This window comes from Monodon monoceros, unplaced genomic scaffold (genome assembly GCF_005190385.1).
Source record: "Monodon monoceros isolate NGI ecotype Baffin Bay Population unplaced genomic scaffold, NGI_Narwhal_1 Super_Scaffold_2, whole genome shotgun sequence".
NCBI classification, from domain to species: Eukaryota; Metazoa; Chordata; class Mammalia; order Artiodactyla; family Monodontidae; genus Monodon; species Monodon monoceros.
The window spans coordinates 86,313,337-86,321,934 of record NW_021703776.1 but is presented as its reverse complement, the minus strand read 5'-3'; the positions used below and the strand labels follow the sequence as shown (position 1 = coordinate 86,321,934).

At 40.5% G+C, this 8,598-nt stretch overlaps 1 protein-coding gene across 1 annotated transcript in view; it reads right to left on the bottom strand.

The window, feature by feature from the left end:
• The window catches only part of EXOC4 (exocyst complex component 4), an 827,540-nt gene that overhangs the window by 43,775 nt on the left and 775,167 nt on the right, over positions 1–8,598 (bottom strand). The gene's annotated exons all lie outside the window — the stretch shown is intronic.

The following is an 8,598-nucleotide window of genomic DNA, read 5'->3' as shown; positions in this document are numbered from 1 at the left end:
GAATCTTTACAGTATCTTTATGGAATTAGAATCTTTACAGTATCTTTATGGAATTAGATGGGAGTTAACTACCCTCCTTTTAAAAGCCTTTCCTCTGATGGTCTCTTTTGACAGGGGTCGAGGTGGAGCTCTAGACCCCTGAACCCCATCTCTGGCTACACATAGTGCAACTCGGGGCAAGTCTTATCTGCAAGGTACCCTAGAGTTGATCTTCTAGTCAAACCCTTATTTTATAGATGAGGAAACTTCAGCCAAGAGAGCTCAAGTGACAAGTGCACAAGTTTATGCAAAAATCATGGGTTGAATTTGTTTACCAGCCACCCATTAGATAAAAAAATACTATTTTGTTCACCCCGAAACTCCCAAGAACACAACGTGACTCTGCCTCAAAATAATAATGGTGACTCTGTAGGGGTTTTAAATGATGATTTAACCTAATCCATAAACGTGCTTTCAGGTAATTTTTACTTTCACTGCCTGCAGCAGGAGAAGAAAAAAGAGTAATGGGGACTGAAGGGGAATAAGAGGCTGAAAGAAAAATGGCCTGGATATTGTAGAGTCTCAAAGAACATGAGGTTAGGCCGGTATTCCTCCAAGAGTGCCCCAAACTACCTGCATCAGGATCCCCTGGGCACTTGTTAAACAAACTGCAGTTGCCCGGGCCCCACCTTCAACCTTCTAAGTTGGAATTTTTAGGAATGGAATCAAAGAAGTCCACCTAAAGCAAGTTCCCTAGGAAATTCTTCTACCCTCTAGCTTTTGAGAACCACCTGGTTAATCGGCTTGGTGTTTTAAGAGTATAGGCGTATGTACTTGGGATTTATGATAGAGTTTACCAGTGATATGAATCGTGTACTGGTTCTAATTTGCGGTATGGTTCCAAGAGCATGGTCTTGGGTGTCCAGTGCTATTGCTCCAGGACGGTTGTTTGGAAAGTGGGCAGAGGACCAACAAGCAGCACCAAGGACCTAATGGCTGAGCAAAACCAGGCCCAACACATTCCAGCATAAGAGGGATCTGCAGAGTCCTCCAGTGACACTGCTAATTAAAGCATTAATTACAACTGCCAAGACCAGAGCTCAATGGAGACACACAACCAGAAAAAATAAAGGAAAAGAAAATGTTTGAAAGATGAGAGCCTAATTGAAAAATAAAATCGTACTTTAATTAAACGAAGCAAAACAGAAACCCAGTATTTACCAGATGACAGCCCTGATTTCACATGGTTAAGAACATTCAGAGACTTTGGGGTTGGACTGACCTAAGTTTGAACCCTGAATCTTATTATTCTGTAAACTGGGAATTTACTTAGCCTCTTCAGGCTTTAGTTTTTTTCAGCTAGAAAATGGGGTAATAATAGCTACATATATAGTTTCAGGGAGGATTCAGTGAACCAATGTAGGTAGAGCATTTCCTATGGTTTGTGTCATTTACTGAGTTCGATTATATAACAGTAACAATAATTACCCTTTCATTAAAATGGTAATATATCATCATCGTCACTGGGAGAAACTAACTAATTTAGGCCTCTAGGTGATTTACACTAAAGGTACTTGATTTCTAGAAGCTGTCTTTGCTTTAGTGAAAGTTAGTCCGGAGTCAAAGGTTCACAAGGCTAGGTACATGTTTATTTCTTGGTAACCTATCTGTAATTAGCTATGGATGCTCTCTGATACGTGCACGGAAATTCATATTCATCAAACATACTTGAAAACTCAAATTACATTTTTGAACACTTTAGATTGCTTACTATTACGAAGAAGTAAAGGAAAATGAAAACAAAATTCAGAAACCAAAAGCAAGCAAAATAAATCATGGCAACTAGTCACAGGAACTTTATAATGAAGTGGGGAGGAAGAACACATTAATAAAAATTAGAGCAATAAAATATTAAATGATGGGTACAAATGAAGAACCATATTGATATAACGAGGTATTAATTACAGAGTATAGAAAATCGAGGTGGGGGAGGAAAGAGATTATAAAGCGAGAAATCGATATGGACCTGGCTGTTAGGGGGGCTGAGAGAGCAAAAGGGCCTGGCTGGGTGCTGACCACTGAGCTCACTGTGGCCACCTGGCCTCCTTTTAGCACTGTGGTCTTATTCTCTTAGACTGGCAAGTGGTGTTAAGCAAAGCAGGGGGCGGGGAATGGAGAGAAAGGCTTTTTGTAAAAGATGGAACAGGAAAGGGAGTGCAGAAGGAAGTCTGGTCTTGATATGGTTTGTAAGGGGTTGTAGCTCTGCTTTTACCACTGTAGCAATTGTGCCTGTTTCCTACTTTTAAGCATCAAAATTAAACATTCTATCTTAATTTATAAAACAAGACAGGTCAGCTTTCAGCCTCAAGTTTTTCAGTAAGAATTCTAATAGAGTCAATAAATGGTCATTCATGGGCTTTAGTCACAGAATAAGCTTAATGCCTTTCTAGAACAATGCAATCTTTTCCTGGCAGAAAATGGCCTCACTGGGTGAATTCATTTAATTTCTGCACTATGACGACTACAGAGGTAGTACAGGGGATATAAATAGCACAATTTGATGACAGATTCTGGACAAGTCACTCCTGATTTCTGTTCCTTGGGATCTTCATTGGAAATAGTAACACCTGTCATCTATGCTAATCTCTGAATCATTCCAATTCACGACCACTGGCTGCCAATAATCTCGAGGAACCCTAAATTATACATCGACATTACGTATGTACAAGGTATGGTGACATTAATTGAGCGTAATCAAAAGAAATCTTACTTAATCAAGGCCTCACACATCAGATAGTTTATGAGAAATCAAACACCAGTACTGACAGGTATTACTTGTTGAGAGCCTTCTGAGTGCTCATTGTTTTATGGTGCTCTCGGGGGATATGAAGACCATGAGGCATATTCACTTGCCTTCAGAGAGCCCTAATTAAGCAACTGATTATCAATTAATTGTTAGAATGTATGGAACCTACTGTAAGTGCAATAAACATAGAAAAAGGAGATCAGTAGAAAGTGGTATGGTTAGAAATAGGTATGGTCAGAAACAAAGTCAAATAAAAGTTTAATTAGGGGGATGTAATGCTATTTAAATCTACTTATAAAGATATTTATGAAAATTTCCTCAGAGATCATGCCATACAAATTTGTTTTGTTACTAAATTTTATTAACCGGCATACTTCCTTAAAGCTATTTCGCCCATTATATTTCCCAATTTACGTGGGTACTTGGGAAAGTCAGGGCTAGTTTTGCATCACCATTAAATTCAAGAGGTATAACAGAATTTTTAGTGGCATCATCATTAAAAGAATTTTGGTAGCATACTAATCTCTCCTACAAGATCGATCACGAATCCACATGGTTAATGATCTTGAGTCAAAAATCTGGAGTATTGCAGGTAAAGGGTGGAAAAGGTATAGGTTACCCCGAATCAGAAAGGCAGTTAAGACTAATGGCACAATAAAGTTGGGGGAAAATGTGCAAATGATGTGAAAAAAGAATTTTTTTTAGAAACAAAGTTCCTCTTCAAGCAAGGCAAGCAAAGAAACTTTTACGAAATGCGGGGGTGTTTCATATTTTCAGCGGAGTCACCTCTGAAGCTTACCCCCCTCCTGACTCATCAGAGTGACAGGGAGTTAGGGGACCACAGGTCTGTCTAGATGTCTGTGGGTGCTTCCAGCAGATGGCAGCATGTCATCGCTAATCCCTATCCATCAAAAAATGCCCTGGTCACTCCAAATAGGAAAACCCATAACTTTTCCTGCCCAAAACCAAAATAATGTTCCTGGTACAACAGGTTTGTAGGAAGTAAGTGTACCTAAGCAGCTCCCTTGGAAGGAATTCAATATTCTCAGCTACGCCAGAGGTCCTTCCTGGCCTTAGAGAAAGTACAAGGTCAAGGATAAAGCAGGGGTCCAAAACTGATATATTTAAGCTGGCTTTGTCACTTGCTCTGTCACCTTGAGGAAAGCACCTGAACAGTTTACCTCAAAGAGGAGTTGGAGAAATTAAAATGAGAAGATGCTTTCATTTACTAAGAAGAAAGATGCTGTATCAATTTGTGGGTAAAGAACTACTGCAGTGCAGGCAGCACGTTCAAACGCTCCTTTTCTGGCTCTTGTACCGTGGGACCATTCCTTCCCTATCCTCTTCTGAGGTTCCTCTTCCTTCTCATGCCCTTTACAGGCTGGTGTTCCGCAGGAGATGGTTCGCCATCTCCTCTAATAGTTGTGTTTTTTTTTTTGCGTACGCGGGCCTCTCACTGTCGTGGCCTCTCGCATTGCGGAGCACAGGCTCCGGACGCGCAGGCTCAGCGGCCATGGCTCACGCGCCTAGCCGCTCCGCGGCATGTGGGATCTTCCCGGACCGGGGCACGAACCCGTGTCCCCTGCATCGGCAGGCGGACTCTCGACCACTGCGCCACCAGGGAAGCCCTCCTCTAACAGTTTTAAACAACAACCCCATGCTGAGGATTCCCCAAACTGTTCAATCCAGGCCCCTCCCGTCCTTCACTCTCCTCCAAGCTTCTAGCTTACACATCCTGTTGCACATGAGCCACCTCCACTCGGAAATCTCACAGGCATCTTACACTTGTCACGTCCACGATGATCTTCCTTCCACAAAGCCTATTCCTCCCTCTTCCTGTAGGCGTATCTTATTTGATGGTACTGGGACCCAGCTGGATGGTCATGTCAGAGAGTGGAGGGTCATCCCTGACTTATTTTTCTTTATCTTCACCATTCAATCGCTCTTTAAATCCTGCACATTTTAGCTCGTTCATACGTCTCAAATCTGTCTCCTCCATCCCCACCAGGACTGATCTGGTTCAGGCCCTACACACCTCTCTCTTTACAATCACCTTCCAATTGGTCAGCAAGGCCTCCAGCTTTATTGCCCTCAAGTCCATTTCCTATACAGCTACTGAAATAATTTTCTTAAAATACAAATCTGACCATCTCACTCTTCTGCTTAAAGCCCTTTAGGTCACCAACAGAATAAAGTTGTCACTCCACAAATATTTATTGAATGCCTACTACATGCCAGGTATTGTTCTTAGCCCCGGGGCTACAGAAGTGAACAAGAGTCCTTGCCTTCTGGAGCTCACAGACGAGGAACAAATAAACAAGGAAATATAAAATATGTTAGATGGTGATACATGCTGAAACATAAATCAGGGTAAGGAACATAGGGAGTGCTGGTGGGAGAAGAAGGCGTGATTTGAAACTGTAGAGAGAAAGCCTCTGATAGGGTGGTGCTTATCCTGAGCTAGTTCTGATTTCTCCTCAGGTCTCCTATTTTATCACTCCCTTCCTTGAGCATCTGCTCCAGTCACTCTAACTGCCCTTTCTGTTCCAAATGGCTCTCTCCCTACCCTGGATAATTTCATTTAAGATTAGTATTAAGTATCACCTCCTCCAAAAATTAATTCTGCCTCCATCTCCTCTCTCTCCAGATGGGTTAGGGGAACTCAAAAAAGCGTTAGATATTTCCTTTATAAAGGTCCCCATTAATGTGAGTAAAAAACTTGGGCTACTTATTTCCTATGACTTAACATTTAGGACTTTCAAAGCTTTAAAGCTCAACCTTTAAAAAAATTGAGGTATAACTGACATATAACATTATATTAGTTTTTCTTTTCTAGAAAAAAAACCCCAGCTTTATTGAGATGTAATTCACATACCATACAATTCACTCATTTAAAGGGTACAATTAAATGTCTTTTAGTATATTTACAAGGTTGTGCAACTGTCAGCACAATCTATCTTGGGACATTTTCATCACCCCAAAAGGAAACCTTGTACCCATGTCCCCATTTCCTTCCAACCCACCTACTCTAAGTAACCACTACTCACTCTCCTTTCTGCCTCTATAACTTTGGCTATTTTGGGCATTTCATATGAATGGAGTTAAACAATATATGGTCTTTTGTAACTGGCTTCTTTCACTTAACATAAAGTTTTCAGGGTTCATCCATGTTGTATTATACGTCAGTACTTGAGCTTTTAGTTGAATGATACCAATTGTATGTATGGATTTATCAAATTTTATTTATCAGTTGATGGTTACCTAGCTTGTTTCCACTCTTTGGCTTTTATGAATAATGCTGCCATGAAAATCTGTGTACAAGTTTTTGTGGAGATATAAGTTTTCATTTCTCTTGGGTATATGTCTAGGAGTCGAATTGCTGGGACAGGTGGTAACTCTATGTCTAATTTTTTGAGGAGCTGGTGAATTGTTTTCCAAAGCGGCTGCATCATTTTATATCCCCGTCAGCAATGTGTGAATGTTCCAGTTTCTCCACATCCTCTCTAACACTTGCTATTGTCTCTTTTTGATTATAGCAATCCTAGTGGGTGTAATGTGGTAACTTATTTTGATTTTGATTTGCATTTCCCTAGTAACAAATAATGTTGAGCATCTTTTCAGGTGTATATTAGCCATCTATATATCTTCTTTGGAGAAATGTCTATTCAAATCCTTTGCCTATTCTTTTTATTAATAATTTTATTTTTCCCCAATAGTTTTAGATTTAGAGAAAAATTGAGAAGATAGAACAGAGACTTCCCATATAACTTACCCCGAGATTCCCTATTATTAACATCTTACATTAGTATGATACATTTATCACAACTGATGAACCAATATTGATACATTATTATTAACTAAAGTCCATAGTTTATTCACATTTTCTTAGTTTTTACCTAACATCCTTTCTCTGTTTCAGAATCCTATCCCGGATACTACATTACATGTAGTTGTCATGTCTTCTTAGGTTCCTCTTGGCTACAATAGTTGGTCAGATTTTCCTTGTTTTTGATAACCTTGACAGTTTGGAGGAGTACTGGACAGGTATTTTGTAGGATGTGCATGTATTCGAATTTATTTGATATTTTTTCTCTCTATTATATGCATGATTTATGCATGTTGATGCTGACCTTGACTGCCTGGCTGAAATACTATGTGTCAGATTTCTCCACTATAAAGTTACTCTCCCCCATTCCATATGTACTCTCTGGAAGGAAGTCACTATGTGAAACCTACCTTAAGAAGTGGAATGTTTGGCTCCACTACCTTTATTTTTTATAAGTTTATTTATTTATTTAGGCTGCATTGGTTCTTCGTTGCTGTGAGTGGGGTTTCTCTAGTTGCAGCGAGTGGGGGCTACTCTTTGTTGAGGCTCATGGGCTTCTCACTGCAGTGGCTTCTCTTGTTGCAGAGCACTGGCTCTAGGCGCATGGGCTTCAGTAGTTGTGGCACACGGGCTCAGTAGTTGTGGCACGTGGCTCAGTAGTTGTGGCTTGCAGGCTGTAGAGCGCAGGCTCAGTAGTTGTGGCGCACGGGCTTAGTTGCTCCGCGGCATGTGGGATCTTCCCGGACCAGGGCTCGAACCCGTGTCCCCTGCACTGGCAGGCGGATTCTTAACCACTGTGCCACCAGGGAAGTCCCTCCCCTACCTTTAGAGTACGGTAGCTACATAATCTATTTGCAATGGCTCTGCACAGATTTGTCTCTTCCTCGTTTACCAATGTATTCAATCATTTATATCAGTATGGACTTATGGATATTTATTTTATACTTTGGGTTATAATTCAGTACTACTTTATTTATTTTCTTACTCGGATTATCCCAACTTTGCCATTGGGAGCTCTTTCTGTTGGTTCCTGTGCCTCTTTGACACAATGTGTTATGTGTGTGCATGTTTTTAGTACTTCCTTACTTTCTGGTACTACAAGATGCTCCAGGCTCATCTTGTATATTTCCTGCTCCAGTCCTACAATCAGCCATTTCCCCCAAGATCCCTGCTTTCTTTTTTTGAAGAATAGTACTTAGAAACTAGATTCGGGTTACTAGGTATGCTCATTGCTACTGAGATATCTTTATCTAGTCTTTAATTAGATTATTTGCTTTTGTATTATTGAGTTGTAAGAATTCTTTATATATTCTGGATATGAGTCCCTTATCAGATACATGATATCCAAATATTTCCTCCCACTCTATTGGCTGTCTTTCACTTTCTTGATTCAATCTCTTATTGAGTTAAACAAATATTGGTGTATTGTACTTCTCCATATAAACTTATGTTCAGAGGCGGCAGTTCAGGTAAGATTTTTTTTCTCTTTTGGTCCCCGGGTACCAAATGGTTCCTTCTCTACTAGTGAGATTTTTCTGGTATCTTCTGTGGAGATGCTCCTGCTTCACAGTATGGGCACTATACATGGGAGATATAGAGCTTCACTGGTTAAGTCAGCATATATAGAACAGCTTCAAAGCTAACCTGGAGCTGCTGGAAGAGGGACCGGGGCTAGAGAGGGGTGGGGCATCTAGAAGCAGAGAGAGCCCATCATTAAAAACAAAATCACTTGGTTAGTATCCCTCTAAGAGTGATCATAACTCTGCTACATCATGGGAAATAGATGATGAGTACCTATGCTGGGAAGAGCAGGGCTTTCTTAGTAACCATTCAACGAGAAAAGAGAGGCTGCCAATTTGGTCTTTTATACCTCACACTAGAATCACTCTAATTGCGTTTTTGTTTGCTCTGAATGCTTCAGACCCTACCATGGAACCGAGGAGTGAGCAGCTTTTCCCAAATTTGAAGCTTGTTCCTACACTAGGTA